This window comes from Lynx canadensis, chromosome X (genome assembly GCF_007474595.2).
Source record: "Lynx canadensis isolate LIC74 chromosome X, mLynCan4.pri.v2, whole genome shotgun sequence".
NCBI classification, from domain to species: domain Eukaryota; kingdom Metazoa; phylum Chordata; class Mammalia; order Carnivora; family Felidae; genus Lynx; species Lynx canadensis.
The window spans coordinates 66,614,596-66,631,633 of NC_044321.2; positions in this window are offsets into that span (position 1 = coordinate 66,614,596).

A 17,038-nucleotide genomic window follows, 5' to 3' on the forward strand; every position below is an offset into this window, starting at 1 on the left:
TGGAAAACCCAAAATATTCCACCAAAAACTGCTAGAATTTATTCATGAATTCAGCAAATTTGAGGGATATAAAATCAATGCACAGAAATCGGTTGCATTCCTATACACCAACAATGAAGTGACAGAAAGAGAAATCAAGGAATCGATCCTATTTACAGTTGTGTAAAAAAAACATAAAATACCTAGGAATAAATCTAACCAAAGGGATGAAAAATCAATACACTGGGAAGTATAGAAAGCTTATGAAAGTAATTGAAGAAGACACAAAAAAATGCAAAAAGATTCCATGCTCCTGGATAGGAAGAAGAAATATTGTTAAAATGTCGATACTACCCAACACAATCTGCATGTTCAATGCAATCCCTATGAAAGAAACACCAGCATTTTTCACAGAGCGAGCAAATAATCCTAAAATTTGTATGGGACCAGAAAAGACCTCCAATAGCCAAAGCAATCTTGAAAAAGAAAACCAAAGCAGGAAGCATCAAAATCCCAGACTTCAAGCTCTACTAGAAAGCTGTAATCATCATGACAGTATGGTACTGGCACAAGAACAGAAACATCAATGGAACAGAAGAGAGCATGCAGAAATGGACCCACAGACGTATGGCCAACTAATCTTTGACAAAGCAGGAAAGAATATCCAATGGCATAAAGACGGTATCTTCAGCAAGTGGTGCTGGGAAAACTGGACAGCGCCATGCAGAAGAATCAACCTGGACCACTTTCTTATAGCATACACAAAAAGTAAACTCGATATGTATGAAAGACCTCAGTGGAAGTCAGGAAGCCATCAAAATCCTCAAGGAGAAAGCAGGCAAAAACCTCTTTGATCTTGCTGACAGCAACTTCTTATTCAACACGTCTATGGAGGCAAGGGAAACAAAAGCAAAAATGAACTACTGGGACCTCATCAAAATAAAAAGCTTCTGCACAGCGAAGGAAATAATCAGCAAAACTAAAAGCAACCGCCAGAATGGGAGGTGATATTTGCAAATGATATATCAGATAAATGGTTACTATCCAAAATCTATAAATAACTTCTCAAACTCAACACCCGAAAAACAAATAATCCAGTGAAGAAATGGGCAAAAGACATGAATAGACACTTCTCCAAAGAAGACATCCAGGTGGCCAATTGACACATGAAAAAATTCTCAACTTCACTCATCATCAGGGAAATACAAATCAAAACCACAATGAGATACCACCTTACACATCTCAGAATGGCTAACATTAACAACTCAGGCAACAACAGATGTTGGTGAGGATGCGGAGAAAGAGGATATCTTTTGCATTGTTAGTGGCAACGCAAGCTGGTGCAGACACTCTGGAAAACAGTATGGAGGTTCCTCAAAAAACTAAAAAATAGAACTACCCATAAGACCCAGCAATTGAACTACTAGGCCTTTATCCACGGGATAAAGGTGTGCTGTTTTGAAGGGACACATGCACCCCTATGTTTATAGCAGCACTATCAACAATAGCCAACATATGGAAAGAGCCCAAATGTCCATTGATGCATGAATAGCTAAAGAAAATGTGCTGTATACAGTGGAGTATTACTCAGCAATCAAAAATAATGAAATATTGCCATTTACAAGTACGTGGATGGAACAAGTAGGTATTATGCTAAGTGAAATTAGTCAGTCAGAGAAAGACAAATATCATATGACCTCACTCATATGAGGACTTTAAAAGACAAAACAGATGAACATAAGGGAAGGGAAATAAAAGTAATATAAAAACAGGGAGGGGGGCAAAACAGAAGAGACTCATAAATTGGAAAACAGACTGAGGGTTCCTGTAAGGGTTGTGGGAGGGGGAAGGGGCTAAGTGGGTAAGGGGCATTAAGGAATCTACTCCTGAAGTCATTGTTTCACTATATGCTAATTTGGATGTAATTTTAAAAAATAAAAAATAAATAAATTAATTAAAAAAAGGAAAAAAGAAAAATCTGTGTTTTGTTTTTAAATAAGTATCTCTTCCCCACTTACATCTTTACTTTCAGAATGGGGATACTAAAGACAGAACACAATCCAATGAAGTTAAATGAAAACACTAAACAATGAATATTAATGTTATCCACAGTTTTTGTACTCTCAGTATGTACCAAGATTGTGAATACTAAAAACATGTAAAATTATTGCCATTCTCATAATGCCTCTATAAAAATAATTACTGTTATGAAGTCTATTTTATAGATTAAAAACTGAACAAAAGGTAATCAGCTAGAAAATTCCACAGTTAGATTGAAATCCCAGTTTGTCTAATTTAAGATCTCAAACCATATTGATTTTATCATCCCCAAAATACCACACAGAGATCAGGGACATATGTCAGAGCATGGCCATCCATGGTTTGACTGAATGAATTATTTTGACCAGGCTGATAGAACACCTTTCAAACTAGAACAACCACTAATGAGACACATGGTGCTTTTGGTATTGTTACAGAAGAAACAATATCAGTTACAGGTGTTAAGAAAATCAAGTCTGGAAGTAAAATGTGTACAAAAGTTTATGGTAACAGATAACAGGATGATAAGGCAAAATAGCATTACTTGTCTCAGACTTGCTGTGAAGCGTATGTTATTTATACTCTAAAAGTGCATAGACCATAAATAGAGAAGATGGCAATGGAGTAGGAGGACCCTAGGCTCCTCTAGCCACATGAACACAACTAGATAACTATCAAATCATCCTACATACTCCAGAAATTTACCTGAAGACTGAAAGAAAAAAACTCCTCAACTAAAGGGAGAAGAGGTCACATTTAAGAAAGAAGAAAGGGGGAGACATGGTTTGGAGGAGAAAAGGATCAGGGTGTTGCAAAGGGGAGGGAGCCATGGTGAAGAAAATGGGAGAGAAAGAGGAGCACACAGGAAATGCACAAGGAGAACATTTACCACAAACCAATGGGCTGGAAAAATGAAAGAGCCCGTATTTTGTGAGTTCTTACAATCAGTGGGATTTAAACGCTGGAGTTTTAAAGGTCAGTAGGCTTGGGTGGGATAGAATACAGAGGGCAGTGACCTACACCTGGAGAGAAGGCAAGCAAACAACATAGGGACGGACAGTATGGAAACAGTGATCTGAAGAACACCTGAGGGGATAGTTTTCACTAGTCTCAGAGCATAGTCTCAGATCACATCCTTGAGAGGCAGCTTTCATACAGATTGATCTCCAGGAACAAAGCATCTGGCTAGTGTCATTTCCCTCCCCTGCCCCTCATCATAAACAGAGATACCCACAGGAAGCAGTATAGCTTGGACATAAGCTGTCTAACTTGCTTACATTGAGCCCCATACCCCTGCACTCTGGCAGGATTGCCCTTCTCAGTCAACCTTGCCTCATTCCCAGTGCGGTGAGTGCCACCCCCAGAACACCAGCACAAGGCCCTGTCCACAACAACTCTCTAAACCCTGGAGTTTTAAAGGGTAGTACGTTGGGTTGGTATAGAACCTGTAGGAACTGTGCTGTACCTGGAGAGAAGGCAGGCAAAAAACCCAGGGGGAGACAGCTGGAAACAATGATCTGAAAAACACCTAGGGACACAGCAGGGAGATAATTTGATCTTGAAACACATTTCTGAAAGACAGTTTTCACAGACATGTCACTCAAGTAATAAAGGAGCTGGTTGTTGCCATTTCCCTCCCTGTCTTTTCAGCATAAAAAAAGGAAGCAGCTCAGGGCTGACACTGGCTGCCTAACTTGCTTAGACTAAGTCCCACACCCTACACTGGTCGGGCTGCCCCTCTCAGGCAAACTTGCCTCAGTACTTGCATGGCAGACCCCTCCCCAGAAGACCAGCACAAACCCCTACCCACACCATGTCTCCAGATAAGAGAGTTCATAGGTGCCTCAGTTCTCATGAAAGTGGCATCAGGCCTCCTGTCACAAACACACCAGAGCACACCTGGTTAAAAAGCACCACATTCAGGCCAGGGATAAAACATTCTCCACAACAGGAGAGCCTATGCAGATGACTTCTCTGAAATATAGAGCAGCCCAAACACAACAGCAGAGGGCATGGAGCACATACCAGAAACACTCCCTGAATCAACAGACCCTGGACATTACATGACCTCTTCTTCATAAGACCATTACTTTCAGGATCAAGAGACATAAATGGCTTTCTTCACAGATAGAAGGTAGGGACTTAGGCAAAATGCCAAGACTGAGGAATTTATACTAAAGGGAAGAACAAGATAAGGCCTCAACCAGACAGCTAAGTGAAACAGATATAAGTAACATGCTCGATAGAGAATTTAAAGCAACCATAATAAGTATACTCACTGAGCATGAGAAAAGAATACAAGATATCAGTGAGACACTTGACACAGAGATAAAAAAGTTAAAAATAATCAGAGATGAAGAATGCAAAAAATGAGATTGGAAATGGGCTTGATGCAATAAACAGCAGGCTAGAATAAGCATAGTAATGAATTTGTGACCTAGAAGACAAAGTAATGGAAATTAATGAAACTGAACAAAAGAGAGGAAGAAATATAATGCAACACAAGAATAGACGTAGGGAAATCAGTGCCTCCAAAGAACATAAAAATATTCATATTATATGAGTCCCACAATAAGAAGAAAGGGAAAAGGGGCAGAAAATTTATTCAAGAAATAATAATTGAAATGTCCTTAATCTGGATATGGAAACTGAAATCCAGATTCAAGAAACACAGAAGACTGTCATTAAAATCAACAAAAGCAGGTCAGCATGAAGAAATATTGCAATTAATTTTTTAAAACATAGTGATAAAGATAAAAATATCTTAGCAGCAAGACTTAAGAATGTCCTAGCTTACAGAAGAAGATTCATAAAGCTGGCTGTAGATTTCTTAGGAGATATTTGGCAAACCAGAAGGGAGTTCCATGACATATTAAAAGTACCAAGTGGGAAATATCTGCATCCAAGAACAGAATACATCAAGGTTCTTATTCAGAATAAGAAAGATAAAGAGTTTCCCAGACAGATAAAAACCAAAGGAGTTAGTGACCACTAAACCAGCTCTGCAAGAAATATTGAAGGGGACACTTAAAGTGGAAAGAAAAGACTAAAAGTGAAAAAGACAAAAACAGAAAAAAAATCTCTAGTAATAATGACAAAACAAGTAATACAATGGCATAAATTCATTTCTATGATTAAATGGACTAAATGTTCCAATACACAGTGTGTCAGAAAAGATAAAAACAAGACCCATGTATATTATGCCTACAAGATACACACTTTAGAGCTAAAGGCAGCCATATATTGAAAATGAGGGGATAGAGAAATATTTACCATGCAAATGGATGGCAAAAAGAAAGCCAGAGTAGCCATACTTATATTTAAAACACTAGACTTTAAAACAAAGACTATAAAAAACAGATAAAGTTGTTTATATCATACATAAATGATATATAAGTTTATTATATCATAATAAAGGGTCTATCCAACAAGAAGGTCTAACAATTGTTAAGTATTTATGAGTCCAAACTGGGACCACACAAATGTATAAATATATTAATAACATACATAAAGGAAGTAATTGGTAATAATACAATAATATTAGGTGACTTTAATACCCCACTTCCATCAATGCATAGATCATCCCAGCAGAAAATCAACAAAGAAACAATGGTTTTGAATGACACACTGGGCTAGATGGATTTAACAGATATATTCACAACATTCCATCATAAAACAGCAGAATACACATTCTTTTTAAGTGCACATAGTACATTCTCCAGAATAAATAAAGGTAAAAGTATGGAAAATAATGAAGATGAAAAGAAGAGGTAAATATATTGGATTATGAATGTAGACTTAGAGAATTCAGTGATTCCATAAAGCATAATAACAATCATATCACAGGAGTCCCAGTAGTAGAAGAGACGGAAAAAGGAGAAGAAAATTTATTTGAGGAAATAATAGAGGAAATCTTCCATAATCTGGGGAAGAAAACAGACATCCAAATCCAGGGGACAAGAGAATTCCCTTCAAAATCAACAAAAGCAGGTGAACACCAAGACGTATCATAGTTACATTTGCAAAATATAGACATAAGAGTAAAATCTTTTTTTTAAACACTTTTTTTAAATGTTTATTTATTTTTGAGACAGAGAGAGACAGAGCATGAACGGGGGAGGGTCAGAGAGAGGGAGACACAGAATCTGAAACAGGCTCCAGGCTCTGAGCTGTCAGCACAGAGCCCGATGCAGGGCTCGAACTCACGGACCACGAGATCATGACCTGAGCGAAGTTGGCCGCTCAACCGACTGAGCCACCCAGGCGCCCCAAGAGTAAAATCTTAAAAGCAGCCAAACAAAGTAAGTCCTTATCTAACAAGGGAAGACAAATAAGGTTAGCTGCAGACCTCTCCACACAAAGTTGGCAGGCTGGAAGGTAGTTACTCAATATATTCAACAAGCTTCATGGAAAAAATATCCAGCCAAGAATTCTCTATCCATCAAGGCTATCATTCAGAAGAAAAGGAGAGTTAAATAGTTTCCCAGACAAATAAAACTAAAATAGTTTGTGACCACTAAACCAGCCCTGCAAGATATATTGAAGGGGACTCCTTGAGTGGGAAAGAAAGACCAAAATTGACAGATAAAAAGGAACAGAGAAAATCGCCAAAGACAAATACTTAAAAGTAATAAAATAGCTCTAATTTCATATCTATCAAAATTCACTCTAAATATAAATGGACTAAATACTGCAATCAAAAGTAATAGGGTGTGAGAGTGGATGAAATAACAAGACTAATGTATATGGGGCCTATAAAAGACTCATTTGAGACCTAAAGAAACCTGAAGATTAAAAGTATGTGGATGAAGAAGAGTTTAGTATGCTGATGGACATCAAAAGAAAGCTGGAGTAACCATACTTACATATGATAAACTAGATTTTAAACCAAACACTGTAACAAGAGATGAAGGACACGGTATATAAAGGCTTTATCCAACAAGAAGATCTGATAATTGTAAATATTTATGCCACCAACTTGGAAGCCCATAAATATATAAAACAATAACAAACATAAAGGAACTCATTGATAGTAAGAGTAGGGTACTTAAACACCACCCTTAACATCAATGGACAGATCATATAAGCAGAAAATAAGTAAGAATACAATAGCTTTGAATGACACACTGGAACAGATGAATTTAACAGATGTATTCAGAACATGTCAACTTAAGAATCAGAATACATATTCTTTTCAAGTGCACATGGGACAATCTCCAGAATAGATCACATACTGGGTCACAAGTCACACCTCAAAAAGCACAAAAATATTTACATAATATCCTGCATATTTTCTCATCATAACCCTATGAGTCTTGAAGTCAACCACATGAAAATATTTTAAAAATCCCCAAAACCATGGATGTTAAACAACATGTTACTAAAGAATGAATGCGTCAATCAAGAAATCAAAGATAAAGTGTAAAAAATACATGGAAACAAATGAGTGTGAAAACACGACAGTCCAAAAACTTTAAGATGTAGCTTACAATATAGGCCTATGTCAAGAAGCAAGAAAAATCTCAGAAGAAACACAACACAACCGTACTTTACATCTAAGGGAGCTAGAAAAAAAGAACAACAAAAGAAGCCCAAAGTCATCAGGTTAAGAGAAATAATAAGGATTAAAATAGACATAAATGATATAAAAACAAGAAAAAAAAACAAGAAAAAAACAACTAGTAGAGCAGATGAATGAAATCAGGAGCTGGTTCCTTGAAAGAATTAATAAATTGTTAACCCCCTAGGCAGATTTATCAAAAAGAAAAGAGAAAGAAACCAAATAAATAAAATCATGAATCAGGGAGGAGACATCATAACTAATAGCACAGAAATACAATTATAAGACAATATTATGAAAAATAATAAGAAAAATTTTAAAAATATTATGGAAAATTATATGTAGACAAACTGGGCAATCTGGAAGAAACAGATAAATTCCTATAAACATATAAACTACCAAAACTAATATAAGAAGGAATAGAAATGTTCAGCAAACTGGTAACATCAAACAAATTGAATCTGTAAAAAAAATTTCCCAACAATCACAAGTCTAGGGACAGAAATCTTCTCAGGGGAATTCCTCCAAACGTTTAAAGAAGAGTTAATGCATATTCTTCTTAAAATTTTCAAAAAAAGTAGAAAAGGAAGGAAAACTTCCAAATTCATTCTACAAGGCCAGAATTACCCTGATTCTAAGACATGACAAAGACCCCACTAAAAAAGAGAATTATAGTCCAATACCCCTCATGAGCATGGATACAACAGTTTTAAACATAATACCAGCAAATTGAATCCAATAGAACATTAAAAGAATCGTTCACCATGATCAAATGGGATTCATTCCTGGGCTGCAAGGGTGGTGCAATATTTTCAAATTAATCAATGTGATACACCACATTAAAAAAAAAAAGGATAAAGGGGCACCTGGGTGGCTCAGTCAGTTAAGTGCCCAACTTTGGCTCAGGTCATGGTCTTGCAATTCATGAGTTTGAGCCCCACATCAGGCTCTGTACTGACAGTTCAGAGCCTGGGGCCTTCTTTGGATTCTGTGTCTTCTCTCTCTGACCCTCCTCCGCTCAGACTCTGTCTCTATCTGAAAAATAAATAAACATAAGAGACTCTTAAAAACTGAAAATAAACTGAGGGTTGATGGGGGGGGTGAGAGGGAGGGGAAAGTGGGTGATGGGCACTAAGGAGGGCACCTGTTGGGATGAGCACTGGGTGTTTTATGGAAACCAACTTGACAAAAATAATCCATATTAAGAAAATAAACATTAAAAAAAAGAAATAATAAGAACCATATGATCCTCTCAATAGATGCAGAAAAAACATTTGACAAAGTGCAGCATCCATTCTTGATAAAAATCTTCAACAGTGTAGAAATAGATAGAATATACCTCAACATCATAAGGCCATATACAATACACCCCCAGCTAATATCCTCAATGGGGAAAAACTGAGAGCTTTTCTTCTATGATCAGGAGAAAGGGATTCCACTGTCACCATTGGTATTTAACATAGTACTGGAAGACCTAGCCCCAGAAATCAGAAAGCAAAAAGAAATTTAAAAAAATCTAAATTGTCAAGGAAGAATTCAAACTTTCTCTATGCACAGACAACATGATACACTATGTAGAAAACCTGAAATACTCCATCACAACATTACTAGAACTGGTACATGAATTCAGAAAAATTGCAGGATACAAAGTCAACATACAGATATCTGTTGTATTTCTATACACCAATAATGAAGTAGAAGAAACAGAAATCAAGGAATCATGGTCATTTACACTTGCACCAAAAACCATAAGATACCTAGGAATAAACCTAAAGAAAACAGGTAAAAGAACTGTATTCTAAAGACTATAAACACTTATGAAAAAATTTTAAGAAGACACAAACAAATGTAAAGACATTTTATGCTCATGGATTGGAAGAACAAATATTGTTAAAATGTGTGCAATACACTAAGCAATCTACACATTTAGTGCAATCCCTATCAAAATACTAAGAGCATTTTTCACAGACCTAGATCAAAGAATCCTAAAATATATATGGTACCACAAAAGTTCCTGAATAGGCAAAGCATTTTTGAAAAAGAAAAGCAAAGCTAAAGGTATCACGGTTTCTGACTTCCAACTATATTATAGAGTTGTAGTCATCAAGAGAGTATGGTTCTTCTTTAAAAAATAGACACATAGATTAATGGAACAGAACAGAAGACCAAGAAATGAACCCATGACTATATGGTCAACTAATCTTTAACAAAGCAAGAAAGATTATCCAATGGAAAAAAAAGACAGTCCTTTCAAAAAATGGTGTTGGGAAAAAGGGACAGCAACATGCAAAAGAATGAAACTGGACCACTTTCTGGCAGCATTTTTTTGTTATAAAAATAAATTCAAAGGTTATTAAAGAGCTAAATGTGAGAGAGGAAGTCATCAAAATCCTCAAGAAAGTAGAGAAAGTATCCCCTTGACATTGGCTATGGCAACCTTTGTTAGATATTTCTCCTGAGGCAAGGGAAAGAAACAAAAAAAAAATCATTGGGAATTCATCAAAATAAAAAAGCTTCTTCACAGTGAAGAAAACAATCAACAAAACTAAAAGACAACCTATGGAATGGGAGAAGCTATTTGAATATGACATATCTGATAAAGGGTTAGTATCCAAAATATATAAAGAACTTTAAATTTCAACACCCCCAAAACAAATAATCCAAATAAAAATGGCAGAAGATATGAATATAACTTTTTCCAAGAAGACATAGGTATAAACAACAGACACATAAAAAGATGCTCAACATCACTCATCATCAGGGAAATTAAAATCAAAACTATAATGCAATATTATCTCACTCCTATCAGAATGACTAAAATTAGCAACACAGGAAACAATAGGTGTTGGCAAGAATGTGGAGAACAGGGAATCCTCTTGCACTGTTGGTGGAATGTAAAATGGTGAAGCCACTCTGGAAAACAGTATGGAGACTCCTCAAAAAGTGAAAGACAACTACCCTACACCCAGCAATTGCACTCCTAGGTATTTTCCCACAAAATACAAAAATACTAATTCAAAAGGATATATGCACCCTGATGTTTATAGCAGCATTAGCTACAATAGCCAATTCATGGATACAGTCCAAGTGTGCATTGACTGATGAATATATATATTATATATACATGTATGTATATATATTCACTTTTCATATATATATGTATATGAATATATATATTCATATATATGTGAATATATATGAATATATATGAATATATATATGAATATATATATATATTCACATATCCTATTTTTAGGGCTATATATCCTAAAAAAGAGGGAAATCTTGTCCCAACGACATGGATGGAACTAGAAAGTATTACAATAAGCAAAATAAGTCAGTCACAGAATGACATATACCATATGATTTCACACATATGTGGAATTTAAGAAACAAAACAAATGAGCCTAAGGAAAATAAGAGATAGGGACAAAGACCAAGAAGTGGACTCTTAACTATAGAGAACAAATTTGTAGTTACCAGAGTGATTGTGGGTGGGGAATGGGTTAAATAGGCGATGAGCATTAAGGAGAGCACTTATTTTTATGTCTTGGTGTTGTAAGAAAATTAGATATAACAGAGAATGAGACAGACCATGTACCTATTCGTAAGGAACTTTAATTTTAGCAGAGGAAGAGAGAATGCACAAATGGATATCTGGATAAATTTTCAGGTCTTGACAAATAATAAGAAAAGATTGAAACAATTTAATGTTATAGAGAATTGAGAGGTACCTTAAATGGTCCGTGTATCTTGACAAATAATAAGAAAAGATTGAAACAATTTAATGTTATAGAGAATTGAGAGGTCCCTTAAATGGTCCGTGTAGGCTACTCCAAAGAAGTCAAATTTTTGAACAACAACAACAAAAGAGCCATCCAAGCAAAACCTTGATGAAGAGCAGTCTAGATAGAACCAAAAGTGCAAACCTATAAGGCAAGAATGAGCGTGTTTTGTTTGAGTAAAAACAAAAAACTTGTGTTGTAGGAGAATTATGAGTGCAGGAGAAGGTAGGATGAGATAAAGATGAAAAGTAATTAAAGGTCAGATCATATAGGACCATGATATGCTTTTTACATTTTATTATAATTTTGATGGACTTAAGGTTCAGAGTTTTAAGCAAATAAATAAAATATATAATTTATAATTTTAAAACATTGGATTAAATTCTTTTGTGGAGAAGAGAAACTAGGGGAACATAACAGAAACAGGAATACCAGTTAGGAAGCTATTTCAGTCATCCTGGATAGAGTGGTTGCATAAAGATGAAGAGAAATTTTGAAATAAGAGCCGACTAACATAGACCAAAATTATGTAAATCTGTACAGTAGCAAAAGAATAGCATGTATTTATTAACTGAAAATCCCAATTTAAATTACATCTTCATATTCATTTAATGTAAGTTATTTAAGTAAAATTAATATTTATATCCTGTGTATCCTAAAAAAAAGTATGACTTGAGACCCCTTAAAATAAAAACTACAGACAAAATAATGATTATTATGATGGTAAAAAAAAAGCCAATAGATAAGAGGCAATATGAAAATTGGATAAAAAAGTGTTTGCTGAAGTTGAGAATACATTTTTTTCCAAACTTCCTATTAGCTAGGACTAATTTATTAGGCAGAATACTATTTATCAAGAGGAATACATTTTACTCCTTTGAACTAAACTGTAATATAATGTTATCCTATGTATCTTTATACATAAGGATAAGGACATTAAGTGAACTAATAGATGATATTGGCTTCATTTTTAGTATAATTAGTACACTGTTTCTTTGATCCTTTTTGAATATAAACACTACCATTACTGAATAAGAATGCTGACTTTCCTCTAATGTATCTCCACGGCATCTAGTAAAAAGAAAATCTAGTCAAATCAGCTTATATGATTTTTAATACTCAAGCAATAACCTTCCTCTTGCAATGCGCCACTAATCTTAACATCAGTATAATAATGACAGTATAAATAGTTTTACCTTTAGTAAGCACTTACTATTTGATATGCACCTTATACAGAATAAACCTATTACTATTATCCACATTTTATAAATGGCAGATTGAAATTTAGAAATATTAAGTGATTGAAGCCCATAGTCACAGCTAGAAACAAACCTGGAGCCCAAACTCAGATTTAGAATGGAAATACATGATCTTAATCATTATTGTATCTAAGTGGAGAGCATTTTTTTAAGATTAGAAATGATGGTGTTTTGTGAAGTTAGCTAATGCCAAATGATGGTAACCTCTATGGAATAAATTTAATCTTTGTCTCCCACCCCCTTGTGGATGGCTGAGTCAAGTGGTTCTGTACTCTTCTTTCTTTAACACTGTGTTCCATATGTTTCAAAAATTACCATGTTTTCCTGGGACAATCCCAATTTCTGCTTTTTGTCTCAGTACAAGTATTAATAGCCTCCTCTTTCAATCTCAGAAGCATTCAGTTTTGGATTATAAATTACGTGGTCACCTAATTTTCACCTATAGCAACACAAGTGGTTACTGGAAATTAAAATACTTTTCCCATCCCAGAACATTTTGGAAACAATTTTCCTCCTTTATCTTTTACTAAACAAAATCTTTCTTAAGTACCTCAGAAGAGAGGATAAGGTACAGAAAGCATAAATGGTGGTAGAGGGAGAGGTGGATGAAGATACACCTTGATGACATAATTTTGCCAAAGGCTAGAACCCCAATTGGATTTCATCTCATTTACTTATCTCATTAGCTTCTGCATCTCTGTATGTTTGGCTTGCACTTTTAAATAACAGTTGTGTTTACTTTTATTAACAAATCCCATGTTCGGTTAAATACCAAACACTAAATTTAAATACCAAATTGGAATTCTGCTTCTTGAGCCTTTGTGGATCTTATTTTTGTATAGAATCACTTTAATTCACATTTGTATAGTAAACAAAAGACATTGTTTAACAAAAGGACAATAATGAGGAAAAAATGCATTACTGGCCATGATATATTTTAGTAAATAGCATTCATTAGGAGGCAGCATGGTCCATAAATGGCAGGCTGTTCTAAAATGAGGGAGATTTCGTATCCAATATTGGCTCTACTTCAACCTTGTATATACTTGAGTAAGTCACATCCTTGTTGTAACCCTCAGTTTCTCCATATGTAAAATGAGAGCTATGTGTTTAATCTCTAAGCTTCTTTTCAGTTCAGACTTTCTTTGATTTTACTCACAAAAATTCATGACATGTTCATTCTCCAAGTGGCAGTTGTGATTTCAAACGCTTTGCAAGTAAACCTGAAATCATTCTACCAGAAATAAAAGCTGGACTGTCTGGCTGAGGGAATAATCTGGGAGAAGGGAGGGGTGAGTAAAATCATGCAAACATGATTACCAGGGGGAACATTTATCCCCCTTAAAAGAACAAACTGTTTTTATCACTTTTGAAGCTTCCATTTTCATATAAATCCATTTACACAAAAATTACTGATGACAAATAATTCTCAATTCATTACACTAGCTCCCCGAGGCCCCATACTTGGCAACACTTTGTCAGCTTGGTTCAGGTTGCTGTAGCTTCTTGATTTTAATAAAATTGCCTTTCAAATATTCTATCATTTTTCAATTATTTTTTAAATAAAAAAATTATTCAGACCCCTAATTAGACTGAATTAGCAAGGTTTCGTATTACCACATTTTTTGTTTGTTAAGCTCTGCCAAAGCTCTAGCCATTGAATACCCATCTCCAGCTGTGTCCTGGCCTTTTCTCCAACTCAGTGAGTAGGAGAAGCACTGCTGCTCCATGAGTTTCCACTGTGCCAGGGAAAAGCATATGGACCTAATTGGAAAGTGTCTTCTCCTGTCATCCTAAAATATTTTCTTCCCACTTCATATTGGATGATTTCATGGGAGTCTATGCCAGACATTTCTTTTCATGAGCATGGCAGTTGGTTTGGGAGGAGCTAGGATAGACATGGTAAAACAATGCAGAAAACCACCATATCCTCAAAAAGTATCTGTAGAATTTTGAAACCAAACCATCTCAAAAATGTTGTCCAAGAACTATGTGCATCAGCACCACCTAAGACACTTGTTTAAAATTCAGATTCTTGGAAACCACTTCTAGAATTTTTGAGTTAGAATTTTTCAAGATGGTTGTCAGGAGGTATATTTTTTACATGCCCCATGGATGATTTGGACACTAAATTATGAGAAGCATTGAAAGTCTATGTCACCAGACACAGAGTGGCTTATAATTGAATGAAGAAAAAACGAGCATTGGGAACACTTCTGAGAAAGTTAATCTTGGTATTCATTATGGCAAGACAGTTCTCTCAGAGTCCACAAAGCTAGAACAATGTCAATAATAGTTGTTAATAACAGATAAAAATTATTGAGTACTTACCACGTGCCAGGCCTTTTGCTAAGTGCTTTATTATCGTCATTATCTCAGTTAATTACAGGCAGTACTTACAGAGCTTACTTCATTTTTTATTAGCTTTAGCCCACTGAATTTGCTCAACAGATCTATGGAGGAGGCATTGTTGTTGCTGTTGTCATCATCATCATCATTGTTATCATTATCCTTTCCCAATGGGGGGAAAAATCCTGAAGTTCAGAGAAGTTAACATGATTCTCTAAATTTTAAGTACCTAGTAAAGAGGTAGAGTCTGGAAGTAGCGTTTTCCTCACAAGACAGTGAGCTCCAACAAGGCAGAAACAAAACCTGTTTTGACTCTTGGTCCCATTTTCCAAAGTAGAGCTTGTACTCTAAAGTAGGGACATACCTAGAGTTGAACTGAAATGAAATTAAGGCTGTCCTAGAATGTAAAAGAGTGGAGTAAGAGCCTTTAGAGTAGGGTCATTTGGAGGACCTAAGAGCTGTGAAACATAAACTCCACTCTGACCACCTCCAGTAGGTTAAAGCACATTGGTTCCCAGAATCTCTCGCTTACCTTCTCCCCCATTAAACTTTATAAAGGACAACAGAATTGGAGTAAATAAAGCAGGAACAAGCAGACAATTCGTCCATAGCTATACCCTAATGGGGTCATATGCTCCTTTCCTCATCCTATACATGTTTTACCATTAAAAACAAATGCTGATATGACTCTAATAAAATGGGGTTTAGCTCCTTTCTTTATCCTTATAGCCCCTTAGCATGATTTAATATTTATTTCTTTTTTTTTTAATTTTTTTTTTCAACGTTTATTTATTTTTGGGACAGAGAGAGACAGAGCATGAATGGGGAGGGGCAGAGAGAGAGGGAGACACAGAATCGGAAACAGGCTCCAGGCTCTGAGCCATCAGCCCAGAGCCCGATGCGGGGCTCGAACTCACGGACGGCGAGATCGTGACCTGGCTGAAGTCGGACGCTTAACCGACTGCGCCACCCAGGCGCCCCTTAATATTTATTTCTAAAAAATTATTTTAATTTTATTTTATTTCAACTTCTTTAGTAATTGGAGTCCAACTAGCCATAAGACATGATTAAAGAGAATACTTAGGTTGCTTTCTGGTTAAGAAAAGTTGAATAGTTTCCAGCAGAAAGGAGATCACAATCTCCTCATCAAAATACAAAGCTTATATATAGCAAAAGAAACACTAAACAGAACTTAAAGGTTATGGAATGGGAGAAGACATTCGCAAATGACATATGTGACAAAGGGTTAATATCCAAAATATATTAAGAACTTATCAAACTCAATAACACACACACACATCCAATTAAAAAGTGGGTAGAAAATATGAATAGACATTTTTACAAAGAAGATATAAAGATGGCTAACAGACACATGAAAAGATGCTCAACATCACTGATCACCAGGTAAATAAAAATCAAAACTATAATGAGATATCTCACACCTGTCAAAATGGTAAAATCAACAATACAAGAAACAACAGTTTTTGGCAAGGATGTGGAGAAAGTGGAATCCTCTTGCACTTTGGTGGAATGCAACCTGGTGCAGCCACTATGGAAAACAATATGGAGGTTTCTTAAAAAGGTAAAAGACCCGACTTCAGCCTGGTCACGATCTCGTGGTCCGTGAGTTCGAGCCCCGCATCGGGCTCTGGGCTGATGGCTCGGAGCCTGGAGCCTGTTTCCGATTCTGTGTCTCCCTCTCTCTCTGCCCCTCCCCCGTTCATACTCTGTCTCTCTCTGTCCCAAAAATAAATAAAAAGCGTTGAAAAAAAATTTTAAAAAGGTAAAAGATAGAACCACCCTATGATCCAGTTATTGCACACCTAGGTATTTATTCAAACGACATAAATAATTCAAAGGGATACATGCACCCCAAACTTTATAGCAGCATTACATACAATAACCAAATTATGGAAATATCTCAAACGTCCATTGACTGATGAATGGATAAAGAAGAGGTGGAATGGATATATATATATATATATATATATATATATATCATGATATCTTGCTCAGCCATACAAAGAAGGAAACCTTTGCCATTTGTAATGATGTGAACGGAGCTA